Consider the following 14,221-nt stretch of genomic DNA (forward strand, 5'->3'; position numbering starts at 1 on the left):
CTAACTTGTACATGGGCCAATGGGAGAACCTGTTTTGGGACTCCTGCCCAGCAGGCGCAGACCTGGTCCTTTACAAGAGATACATAGATGATATCCTCATTGTGTGAAAGGGGTCCGTCGAAGACCTCCAACACACTATAAATGTGATGAACAATAATAGAATTAACTTAAAATTCACACATGAAATAAGTAAATATAACATCCACTTTCTAGATTTGAATATAAATGTAAGACAAGGGAAACTTTCAACATCCACATACTTCAAGGACGTAGACTGTAGTAATTACATCCACCAAACCAGTTGTCACCATCACAGATGGAAATCGAATATCCCGAAAGGACAACTGATGAGGATTAGGAAAAACTGCTCTGACACAGATAAATGGAAAGAACAGTCTGAAATCCTGAAAAAAAGGTTCATGGACAGGGGATACGACGAAGATACTATACATAAAACAATAGAAGAAGTGGGGAAAATGGACAGAAGATCGATGCTGAAGTATAAAGAAAAGACAGCACAGGGAAGCAAGACCATAAAGATACCTTTCATCTCGGAATACAGTGAGAATAAGTTTCTAATTGAAAAGATAATTAAGAAACACTGGCATTTTCTCAAGGAAGACAACATAATTGGAAAGGATCTGGAAGAGTCCCCCACTTTCATATATAGGAAAACGAAAAACCTAAAGACTATGATTGCCCCCAGCGTACCGATAGCAACCAGAAAGACCAGAGTAAACGATGTATATGGCAAACCATTAAAAGGCTTTTTTCCATGCCATTTATGTAAGGCTTGCAAACACGGCAAGAAGAGCCAGACGTTTAAATCCAAGATCACAAAAAGAGTCTTTTAATATGAAAGAAATGATCAGGTGCCAGGATTCGGGCGTCATATACCTAATTGAATGTGGATGTGGACTTCAATACATAGGACAAACCTCCAGAAAACTCCGAGATAGAATTCGAGAGCACCTCTTACAGATAAAGTGGGGCAAGGAGGACTTCCCACTGTACAAACATTTTAAGGAAGTCCATAATGGTAACAATAAAACTTTTAAATATATGGGTATCAGCAGACCAATAAAAAATTGGAGAGGGGGAGATTTTGAAAGTAGAATCAAAGTGGATTTTCCAGTTAGACTGCACCTTTCCCAAAGGCCTAAATAGCAGCACGGAAATATTCCATCTACTATGATAACCCCATATCTGACCCCCTACAACACCTATGTAATGGGTGAAAAAATGTGGAAATATACCAAAGGGCCATCCAGCTTATACATTTTGAAACTTGTGCACTTTGAGAGTTTGGTTCTTTGGAGTTTTAAGTTTTAAAGTCTTAGAGTTCAGGCTTTTTAGATTTTAGAAACCACTGGTATTTTAGACACCACTGATATTCTTCTTAAAAAGATTGACATCATAACCCATGTTTTAACCTAGTTGTTTTACCTTTTGTTTTAACATTTTAACTCTCGCTTTCTAATCCTCACCTCCCGTTCCTATCCCACCATTCTCAGTTTTATACAATGTTAATTTTGTATATGTCCCTATATACATATACTGAGAAAGTCATTCTCATATACTTATATATACACTGTCCTACACACACATATATATATATAACCTGTCTATCAGAGTTAGGGTCCACTGTGACCAACGTACAGTTGGAGTATCAGACTCAGATATTACATTTTTCGACCCCAAGTGACACAGGAAACGAAATTTCCATCCTCTTATAGGTCTTTATATGTATTTATAGGCATACATATGTTTCTATTTATTCATCCTCTTATAGGTCTTTATATGTATTTATAGGCATACATATGTTTCTATTTATTCATTTATTTTTTATTTTTTATATTTTTATATGTTCCTAATTATGTGAAAATTTCTTTATAATGGGTTTTAAATAGACCGATGAAATGATAACATATATGATTTTATTGCACTTATTTGAAAGGCTATATATACAGTCTATTTGTTTTTATATGAATATGTATTCCTTTTTTATATGACTATGTATCTCTATTGTATTGTATCTGTATTTCTCTATATATATTTATATGTACTTTTTGTGCTCCAGAATGGACCAATCCATTGCAGATTACGTTTAGTGTATATAGACACAAACCAACCATTTTATAACACTTAGATAGATCCTGAGCCAAATACCACTAATTACAAAATATTGGCAAAACAACCCTTATCTTCAGAGACACAGTCTCTGTGGATAGAGGTACAGCATGCGCTAACCGGAAGTGCTCACACGAACCACGATGTCACTTCCGGTTAATCGCCATTTCCGGTAAAAACTTCCGGTAAACAAGATATTACACTACAAGGATAAGTACGATAACGGACCAATATATTATTAGAGAATAAGAAATAGAAACAACACACAAAGAGCATCAAATAAAGACTTATATACAACGAAAAGACGCTTTTTTAGTAACGGCGTATTTTGGCGCGAATTTTTGGCGTAAAATTAACCCAATCCCATTGGCCAAACAAATACATTTAAGGCAAACAAACGATAGAGCCGGTACCAGTCTTGAGAAAGGTTCTATGTGAACCGAAACGCGTTGGCTAACTGGTATTACGGCTCAGGATCTTATTGGTGAGTTTATTTCTTTTACTATTATCTTTTAGTAGCTTTATTGCACTATGTCCGCTTTTTTCATTATTTTATAGGTTCAAGATGATATACTGAAGTTTTAACACACACCTCAAGAAGAGGACCTACACAATATAACTACACCTGTTTGGATATATACTTTGGATACATTTAAGTCTCAATAGACTTCTCAATACCATTTGCATTTGGAGTTATCAGTACCTTTTGGGAACATTTGTTACACCTTTTGGGATTATCTGTTACACTATTATATATATCACTATTTTTAAGGATATATTTGACTTTCACTAAGGCATATTTTTGACAACATTTCACTCATTTTATTTTTTATTTTTTCACAGTTGTGATATCACAAATTTTATATATTTTTTATATATTTTTGATATTTCTTGATATTTTTGATAATTTTCTGTTTTTTCTCATTTTTAAGAGGCAATTAATTTATTTTTTTCACAATTTTTCACACATTTTTATGTTATTTTTTCATATTTTTCATTGGGACACTTTATAAAGTCGGTATACCATTGGATCTCATGACCATTCTTCAGTTTTAAGACTGTATTCTGGAAATCCCCCCCCCCCTTTTTTATGTGCACATATTGGTACCATAGATTTGTTTTTAATATCCTGTCATAGAACTGTGTTTTAAAGGACTTTTATGTATTTTATGCACACACACATTGTCAAGGATTTTTAACTATATATGTTAAATCAAATGTTATTAGTAAAATGTTATTAACAAAATAAATGGTTTTAGCATAACATATAGGAGCATCTGATCCATTATAAGTTATTATCTTTTGTATACATCATAATATTTATGCACTTAGACCTATAGGCTATTTGCAATACTATCAACCCGTCACTTATAGTTATACCAATCGTGGACACCATCTTTAGCCACAAATCCTTCTCTCTAGGATTTTGTAGCGCTGTACTCACTAAGCACTTTTAATTTATTGACATTTTGGGATCTGGTTGGGAGATTCCGCAACTAGAGCACAGCTTGTATGGTTGACATCTTGGCGCTGCAAGATATACATTTATAACATTGACTCTAAATACCAGCGGTAGCCCAAAACCAGCGTTAGGAGCCTCTAACGCTGGTTTTAACGGCTACCGCCAAACTCTAAATCTAGACCTTATATTATCTCATTTGCTTTGGTCTCTTGATAAATACCAGCGGGCGGTAAAGACCAGCGTTAGGAGCCTCTAACGCTGGTTTTGACGGCTACCGCCAAACTCTAAATCTAGGCCTAAGTCTTTCTGTATGATTAGCTATATTTCTCTAAATATCTATATCTCTGTATTTCTATCTATATGTATGTCGGTTTCTCTCTTTATTTCTCTCTATCATTATGTCTTTCTATCTTTTTCTGCCTCTCACTATGTCTGTCTATCTCTGTGTCTCTCTATCTATATGTATCTCTCTCTCTGTTTCTCTTTATGTATCGCTCTCTCTCTATTTCTCTCTTTCTTTGTCTATCTATTTTTATGTTTCTCTATCTTTTTATGTTTATTTATCTCTACATATCTGTCTATATGTGTCTCTATATCTATGTATCTCTCTCTATGTCTGTCTATCTCTATGTCTCTATCTTTCTATGTATCTCTATCTATATGTGTTTCTCTCTATATATATCTCTCTCTCTATATGTATCTATCTATATGACTCTCTTTCTCTCTCTGTTTATGTGTATCTCTCTATATATGTCTCTCTTTGTTTCGATATTTACATCTGTCTCTATGTATCGCTACCTATATGTATCTTTATCTATATGTGTATCTCTCTATAAGTCTCTCTATCTCTATTTATCTATATATCTATGTATCTCTATGTATGTTTCTCTCTCTCTCTATGTTTATCTCTCTCTGTGTATGTCTATATGTCTTTGTATCTATATATATTTACCTATAAAGGTATCTATATATCTCAATGTCTCTCTCTCTATCTCTATATGTGTCTCTATATCTCTCAGTCTATTTCTATTCCACTTTGTATAAATCGGTCTCTCTTTCTATATGTATCTCTATATGTATAAGGTATATCAATGTCTGTTTCTCTCTATGTGTCTCTATATGTCTATGACTTTCTCTATGCCACTGTATCTCTATATGTCTCTTTCTCTCTATATGTGTTTGTCTTTCTCTATGTCTGTGTCGTCATTTATCTATGTGTATCTCTCTCTATGTTAATCGAACTATATTTATTTTTTGATTTCTCTCTCTCTCAATGTCTTTCGAACTCTATGTGTCTCTCTCTATGTGTCTATGTATATATGTCTCTCTCTCTCACTCTCTATATGTCTCTGTCTCTCTATATATCAGTCTATCTTCATATCTCTATGTCTCTCTATCTTTATAGGTCTATCTTTATGTCTGTCTCTCTGTCTGTCTCTCTCTTTATGTGTCTCTCTCTCTCTATGTCTTTCTCTATATATCTCTGTATTAATTTTACATTTTATTATGTATGTCTATCTGTAAGTCTATATATATTAAATGTCTCTCTATCTCTGTCTATCTCTAACTATGTCTCTCTATATCTCTCTGTCTCTATCTATGTCTGTCTCTCTTCTTGTATCTCTCTATTTATAAATTTATCTATGTTTCTCTCTCTGTCTTTTATGTCTCTCGATGTCTCTTTAACTCTATGTCTCTCTATATCTCTATCTATGTCTCTCTTACTCTATGTCTCGATAACTCTATGTTTCAATAATCTATATCTCTTTGTATGTATCTCATGATGTCTGTGTCTATGTCTCTATCTGACTATGTCTCGCACTCCTTGTCTAAATCTCTCTATGTATCTATATTTTTCCATCTCTATCTGTATCTCTATGTCTCTATATATCATTCTTTTTTAGATTACTCTTTTTAAGGATAAATAAAACATTAAAATTTATGTTATAAAATTTGAGAATTATAATTTTAGAAAATTGATGAGTCTATAAATGGGTGTCTATATCCATGTATGTATGTTTCTTTATTAGTTTATAAATATATAATAGTATTTTACAATTTTATCTATCTTTCTTGCTATACCTGTCTCTGTAGCTTTATCTGTCGTGATTTCACTATGTTTCATAATAGAAATATGTGTATATATTACAGTATATCTTATTTTATATATATCGATCTGTATATATGTATGTCAATATAAATGTTTAAAATTGTCTCAATATATATATATATATATATATATATATATATATATACATACATACACAAATTATATATATATATATATATATATATATATATATATATATATATATATATATACACATACTGTATATATATATATATATATAATTAGTTTTATATATGGATATCTATATATATTTATATATATATATATATATCTTTTATTATAATTTAAATAATGATATTATCTATTCATATTTATATATGTAATCAAAAACACTAATTTTTACATAGATATCAAACAAAAGATAGATATAACATTACATTTGTATATTTATATGTATTTAGAGGTTTCAACATACTTTCAATTCTAGATATAGTTATCTAATTTCTTTCATGTAATTAGCAAGAGTCCATGAGCTAGTGACGTATGGGATATACATTCCTACCAGGAGGGGCAAAGTTTCCCAAACCTTAAAATGCCTATAAATACACCCCTCACCACACCCACAATTCAGTTTTACAAACTTTGCCTCCGATGGAGGTGGTGAAGTAAGTTTGTGCTAGATTCTACGTTGATATGCGCTCCGCAGCAAGTTGGAGCCCGGTTTTCCTCTCAGCGTGCAGTGAATGTCAGAGGGATGTGAGGAGAGTATTGCCTATTTGAATGCAGTGATCTCCTTCTACGGGGTCTATTTCATAGGTTCTCTGTTATCGGTCGTAGAGATTCATCTCTTACCTCCCTTTTCAGATCGACGATATACTCTTATATATACCATTACCTCTGCTGATTCTCGTTTCAGTACTGGTTTGGCTTTCTACAAACATGTAGATGAGTGTCCTGGGGTAAGTAAATCTTATTTTCTGTGACACTCTAAGCTATGGTTGGGCACTTTGTTTATAAAGTTCTAAATATATGTATTCAAACATTTATTTGCCTTGACTCAGAATGTTCAACATTCCTTATTTTTCAGACAGTCAGTTTCATATTTGGGATAAATGCATTTGTTTCATTCATTTTTTCTTACCTTAAAAAATTTGACTTTTTCCCTGTGGGCTGTTAGGCTCGCGGGGGCAGAAAATGCTTCATTTTATTGCGTCATTCTTGGCGCGGACTTTTTTGGCGCAAATTTTTTTTTCTGTTTCCGGCGTCATACGTGTCGCCGGAAGTTGCGTCATTTTTTGACGTTTTTTTGCGCCAAAAATGTCGGCGTTCCGGATGTGGTGTCATTTTTGGCGCCAAAAGCATTTAGGCGCCAAATAATGTGGGCGTCTTTTTTGGCGCTAAAAAATATGGGCGTCATTTTTGTCTCCACATTATTTAAGTCTCATTATTTATTGCTTCTGGTTGCTAGAAGCTTGTTCACTGGCATTTTTTTCCCATTCCTGAAACTGTCATTTAAGGAATTTGATCAATTTTGCTTTATATGTTGTTTTTTTTCTTTTACATATTGCAAGATGTTCCACGTTGCAACTGAGTCAGAAGATACTTCAGGAAAATCACTGCCCAGTGCTGGAGCTACCAAGCTAAGTGTATCTGCTATAAACTTTTGGTATCTGTTTCTCCAGCTGTTGTTTGTATTGCATGTCATGTCAAACTTATTAATGCAGATAAAATTTCCTTTAGTACTGTTACATTACCTGTTGCTGTTCCGTCAACATCTAATTTTCAGAGTGTTCCTGATAACATAAGAGATTTTATTTTTTTTAAATCCATTAAGAAGGCTATGTCTGTTATTTCTCCTTCTAGTATACATAAAAGTCTTTTAAAACTTCTCTTTTTTCAGATGAATTTTTAAATGAACATCATCATTCTGATACTGATAATGGTTCTTCTGGTTCAGAGGTTTCTGTCTCAGAGGTTGATGCTGATAAATCTTTGTATTTGTTCAAGATGGAATTTATTCGTTCTTTACTTAAAGAAGTATTATTTGCATTAGAAATAGATGATTCTGGTCCTCTTGATACTAAATGTAAACGTTTAAATTTCCTGTAGTTATTCCAGAAGTGTTTAATCTCCCTGATGCTATTTCTGAAGTAATTCCAGGGAATGGAATAATTTGGGTAATTTATTTACTCCTTCTAGACGTTTAAGCAATTATATCCTGTGCCATCTGACAGATTAGAGTTTTTTGGGACAAAAATCCCTAAGGTTATGGGGCTGTCTCTACAACTGCTAATGTACTACTATTCCTACGGCAGATAGTACTTCATTTAAGGATCCTTTAGATAGGAAAATTGAATCCTTTCTAAGAAAAGCTTACTTATGTTCAGGTAATCTTCTTAGACCTGCTATATTTTTAGCGGATGTTGCTGCAGCTTCAACTTTTTGGTTAGAAGCTTTAGCGCAACAAGTAACAGATCATAATTTTATAGCATTATTATTATTCTATAACATGCTAATAATTTTATTGGTGATACCATCTTTTGATATCATTAGAGTTGATGTCAGGTATATGTCTCTAGCTATTTTAGCTAGAAAAGCTTTATGGATTAAACTTGGAATGCTGATATGTCATCTAAGTCAACTTTGCTTTCCCTTTCTTTCCAGGGTAAATAATAATTTTTGTTCCTTTCCTCACAACAAGGAACAAAAGCCTGATCCTTCATCCTCAGGAGCGGTATCAGTTTGGAAACTATTTCCAGTTTGGAATATATCCAAGCCTTATTGAAACCTATAGCCAGCTCCTAAGTACCTATGAAGGTGCGGCCCTTATTCCAGCTCAGCTGGTATGGGGCAGATTACGTTTTCTTCAAAGAAATTTGGATCAATTCCGTTCTCAATCTCTGGTTTCAGAACATTGTTTCAGAAAGGTACAGAATTGGCTTCAGTTAAGGCCTCCTGCTAAGAGATTTTTTTCTTTCCCGTGTCCCAGTTAACACAGCAAAGGCTCAGCATTTCTGAAATGTGTTTCAGATCTAGAGTTGGCTGGAGTAATAATGCCAGTTCCAGTTCTGGAACAGGGGCTGGGGTTTTATTTTATCTCTTCATTGTACCAAAGAAGGTCAATTCCTTCAGACCAGTTCCGGATCTATCATTATTGAATCGTTATGTTAGGATACCAACATTCAAGATGGTTACTGTAGGACTATCCTGCCTTTTGTTTAGCAAGGGCATTATATGTCTACAATAGATTTACAGGATGTGTATCTGCATATTCCGATTCATCCAGATCACTTTTAGTGTCTGAGATTCTCTTTTTAGACAAGCATTACCAGTTTTGTGGCTCTACCGTTTGGCCTAGCCTCAATTCCAAGAATTTTTTTCAAAGGTTCTCGGTGCCCTTCTTTCTGTAATCAGAGAACAGGGTTTTGGTATTTCCTTATTTGGACGATATCTTGGTACTTGCTCAGTCTTCTCATTTTCGAAGAATCTCATACGAATCGACTTGTGTTGTTTCTTCAAGTTCATGGTTGGAGGATCAATTTACCAATCAGTTCATTGATTCCTCAGACAAGGGTAACCTTTTTAGGTTTCTAGATAGATTCAGTGTCTATGACTCTGTCCTTGTCAGACAAGAGAAGTTTAACATTGATATCAGCTTGTCACAATCATTCCCTTTGGTAGCCTTATGCATGGAAATGTTAGGTCTTAGGACTGCCGCTTCAGATGCGATCTCCTTTGCTCGTTTTCACATGCGACCTCTTCAGCTCTGTATGCTGAACCAATGGTGCAGGGATTACTCAAAGATATCTCAATTAATATCTTTAAACCGATTTTACGACACTCTCTGACATGGTGGACAGATCACCATCGTTTAGTTCAGGGGGCTTCTTTGTTCTTCCGACCTGGACTATAATCTCAACAGATGCAAGTCTTACAGGTTGGGGAGCTGTGTGGGGGTATCTGACGGCACAAGGGGTTTGGGAATCTCAGGAGGTGAGATTTCCGATCAATATTTTGGAACTCCGTGCAAATTTCAGAGCTCTTCAGTCTTAGCCTCTTCTGAAGAGAGAGTTGTTAATTTGTTTTCAGATAGACAATGTCACAACTGTGGCATACATCAATCATCAAGGAGGGACTCACAGTCCTCTGGCTATGAAAGAAGTATCTCGAATTTTGGTTTGGGCGGAATCCAGCTCCTGTCTAATCTCTGCGGTTCATATCCCAGGTATGGACAATTGGAAAGCGGATTATCTCAGTCGCCAAACGTTGCACTTGGGCGAATGGTCTCTTCACCCAGAGGTATTTCCTCAGATTGTTCAAATGTGGGAAATCCCAGAAATAGATTTGATGGCTTCTCATCTAAACAATAAACTTCCCTGGTATCTGTCCGGATCCCGGGATCCTCGGGCGGAGGCAGTGGATGCATTTTCACTTCCTTGGAAGTATCATCCTGCCTATATCTTTCCGCCTCTAGTTCTTCTTCCAAGAGTAATCTCCAAGATTCTGAAGGAATGCTCGTTTGTTCTGCTGGTAGCTCCGGCATGGCCTCACAGGTTTTGATATGCGGATCTGGTCCGGATGGCCTCTTGCCAACCGTGGACTCTTCCGTTAAGACCAGACCTTCTGTCGCAAGGTCCTTTTTTTCCATCAGGATCTGAAATCCTTAAATTTAAAGGTATGGAGATTGAACGCTTGATTCTTGGTCAAAGAGGTTTCTCTGACTCTGTGATTAATACTATGTTACAGGCGCGTAAATCTGCATCTAGAGAGATATTTTATAGAGTCTGGAAGACTTATATTTCTTGGTGTCTTTCTCATCATTTTTTGGCATTCTTTTAGAATACCGAGAATTTTACAGTTTCTTCAGGATGGTTTAGATAAGGGTTTGTCCGCAAGTTCCTTGAAAGGTCAAATCTCTGCTCTTTCTGTTCTTTTTCATAGAAAGATTGCTATTCTTCCTGATATTCATTGTTTTGTACAAGCTTTGGTTCGTATAAAACCTGTCATTAAGTCAATTTCTCCTCTTTGGAGTTTGAATTTGGTTCTGGGGGCTCTTCAAGCTCCTCCGTTTGAACCTATGCATTCATTGGACATTAAATTACTTTCTTGGAAAGTTTTGTTCCTTTTGGCAATCTCTTCTGCCAGAAGAGTTTCTGAATTATCTACTCTTTCTTGTGAGTCTCCTTTTCTGATTTGGATGTTGTTAGAGCTTTGAAATATTATGTTGAAGCTACTAAGTCTTTCCGTAAGACTTCTAGTTTATTTGTTATCTTTTCCGGTTCTAGAAAAGGCCAGAAAGCTTCTGCCATTTCTTTGGCATCTTGGTTGAAATCTTTATTTCATCATGCTTATGTCGAGTCGGGTAAAACTCCGCCTCTAAGGATTACAGTTCATTCTACTAGTTCAGTTTCTACTTCCTGGGCGTTTAGGAATGAAGCTTCGATTGATCAGATTTGCAAAGCAGCAACTTGGTCCTCTTTGCATACTTTTTCTGAATTCTACCATTTTGATGTGTTTTCTTCTTCTGAAGCAGTTTTTGGTAGAAAAGTACTTCTGGCAGTGGTTTCAGTTTGAATCTTCTGCTTATGTTTTTCGTTAAACTTTATTTTGGATGTGGATTATTTTCAGCAGGAATTGGCTGTCTTTATTTTATCCCTCCCTCTCTAGTGACTCTTGTGTGGAAAGATCCACATCTTGGGTAGTCATTATCCCATACGTCACTAGCTCATGGACTCTTGCTAATTACATGAAAGAAAACATAATTTATGTAAGAACTTACCTGATAAATTCATTTCTTTCATATTAGCAAGAGTCCATGAGGCCCGCCCTTTTTTGTGGTGGTTATGATTTTTTTGTATAAAGCACAATTATTCCAATTCCTTATTTTATATGCTTTCGCACTTTTTTCTTATCACCCCACTTCTTGGCTATTCGTTAAACTGAATTGTGGGTGTGGTGAGGGGTGTATTTATAGGCATTTTAAGGTTTGGGAAACTTTGCCCCTCCTGGTAGGAATGTATATCCCATACGTCACTAGCTCATGGACTCTTGCTAATATGAAAGAAATGAATTTATCAGGTAAGTTCTTACATAAATTATGTTTTTAAATCTGTCTCTATTCCTTTCATTATCGATATTTCTGTTCTTTCTGTCTATAATAAAATGTGAGTAAAATATTTTAAAGATAAAAATAAAAATAAGATAAACTCAACAGGATTAGGAAAGCTATAAAAATGACCAATCAAGTGTAACGCATCAAGGATAAAGGTTGACAAGTTTAAAACAACATTGGCTAGAATAGATAAATCTAAAGTTCTAAAGTTGAATAATAATAATAATAAAACATATATAAAATGAATGATCAGTGTAAAGAACCGAGAACATAAAATGATTTTTAACCATTAAATTACAATTGTTAATTCAATGCTTTATATATATATATATATATATATATATATATATATATATATATATATATATATAGTGATTTAAAAAAAAATTGGTCTACTGAGAAATTCCAATTTTATAATTGTAAAAACTTTTTAAGAAAACAAAAAAAATAAATTGAAGTAATAACATTATACATGAAAGAACTATCTAGATGATTAAACTTTTTGCCCATAAAAATAGTTAGAAAGCATGTTTTATAAATCATATATTGATTTATACACGGAAATATGTTCAATTATAATTTGAAACTAAAGATAAAAACTAAACATTAAAAAGTTATAAGGACAATAGTCGTTTTGCATTTTAAAGGTTAGTAGATATATATATATATATATATATATATATATATCTATATATAAAACAATGATCGCAATATATTTCAAATCGCACAATAAGAAGATAAGAAGAAGAAATAAAAATATATAAACTGCTTTGTAATCAGAACGGTATTGTATGATCGTATTGAGAAGCAGCATTAGTAATATTGTTTAAAAATAAATTAATTCGGCTTAACAATAATTTATATATATGTATAAGGAAGACTAACAAAGCACTTTAAAACAATTATAGTATCGCAAAATATAAATAACTACTACATGCTTTGCTCACATCAATTGTGAAAGAAGCATGCAATACATTCTTGAAAATAAAGGCTATTATAAAGATATTAATTTTTGGTATTTTAACTTGAGGATGTTAAATTAAGAGATGTATTCTTATTTTTTCAATACTTACCTAGAAGAAAAAGTAAAGCACTTTGAAAACGGGTAGCCGCAAACTGTATTTATCTTTCTGCCTGCGATCGACGGAACTCTTAGGCTCAATTAATAAATTGTTACAATCGCAACAATGTATCTGGCAGTGGGGGAAGTGGCGCATGCGCATAAGAACTATAGAGTCTGTGAACGCGCATTGAGCGGACGTAATCAGAGGGGTCAGACCACTCGCTGAAATAACAGAGAGAAACACGGAAGTGGCGTGGGGGAGGAGAATTGAAATCAACGTTAGAAATGATAAACTTTGGATTTCAGGTAAACGACATAATATAACAAAAGTAAGTTAGCGACTAGTTTATGGTTAGTTTGTACTTTGATTATATGGATTCAATAGCCCTAAACTTTACCTTACCTTTAATGTCAACTGTCTTCCGATAAATTGAAGAAATATAAAGGAGCTAGGAGTCAGAAACACTGGAATATAAGAAGATTCTAATGAGGAGCAAATACTGTCCCGTATTCTAGCGCCTTTATTCTTCTTCAATTTATCGGAAGACAGTTGACATAAACTGTCTGGCATCTTTAACTGGATCCATTCTTTGGATGTATTGTTTTTAAAGTTTGTATTTATGTTTGCAATTTTGTTATTGTTCTAATTGTACCTTTGGATGTATCAACTCTTTGCTTGGTACTACGCTTATATGAGTCTTTTGATGTTTTTTATGTAACATTTGTATGAATTTGTGCACATTTTCTTTACTTTTTTTGTCCATTAAATTGTGTTATGTATTTTAAATTATATATTTACATTTCCAGTTTTTTATGTAACACTGGTACCTTTAAAACATAAATCTACACCATATTAGACATCAATATCATATCTCTTATCTATGTGTATACCCCTTCTGACACTATTCTCTAAGAGTTATTAGGAATCCCTTGTCTCTTGCACATACTTTCTTATTATTACTATTTATAGTTAACACTGTCACCTTTTTCTTTCTCAAACACAATCCGAGTCTGCCATTCCTGTTAGTAATTTAGCTACACTTTAGTGGCGCATAGTACTCTCTCTTGCCAAAGCGAAACTCCATTTTGACTATTTTGTTAAGGGGAAATAGGGATCCCCTGTTTTGGTACTCTGCCTTTGGTAACGCTTCTATAGCGCAAATATCTACCTGCTCTTACCTTTTGTTGAGGGCCACTGACCATAAACTTTTAAACAAGTTTCCAATTTACTTCTATTATCACTCTTTCTTAAAGGGACAGTAAAGACAAAATTAAACATGCATGGTTCAGATAGAATGCATGATTTTCAACAACTTTCCAATTTACTTCTATTAGCAAATTTGCTTTGTTCTCTTGAAGTGTAAAGCTTTATAGGGTAAAGGC

The sequence above is a fragment of the Bombina bombina genome, chromosome 6 (assembly GCF_027579735.1).
Source record: "Bombina bombina isolate aBomBom1 chromosome 6, aBomBom1.pri, whole genome shotgun sequence".
Taxonomy (NCBI): domain Eukaryota; kingdom Metazoa; phylum Chordata; class Amphibia; order Anura; family Bombinatoridae; genus Bombina; species Bombina bombina.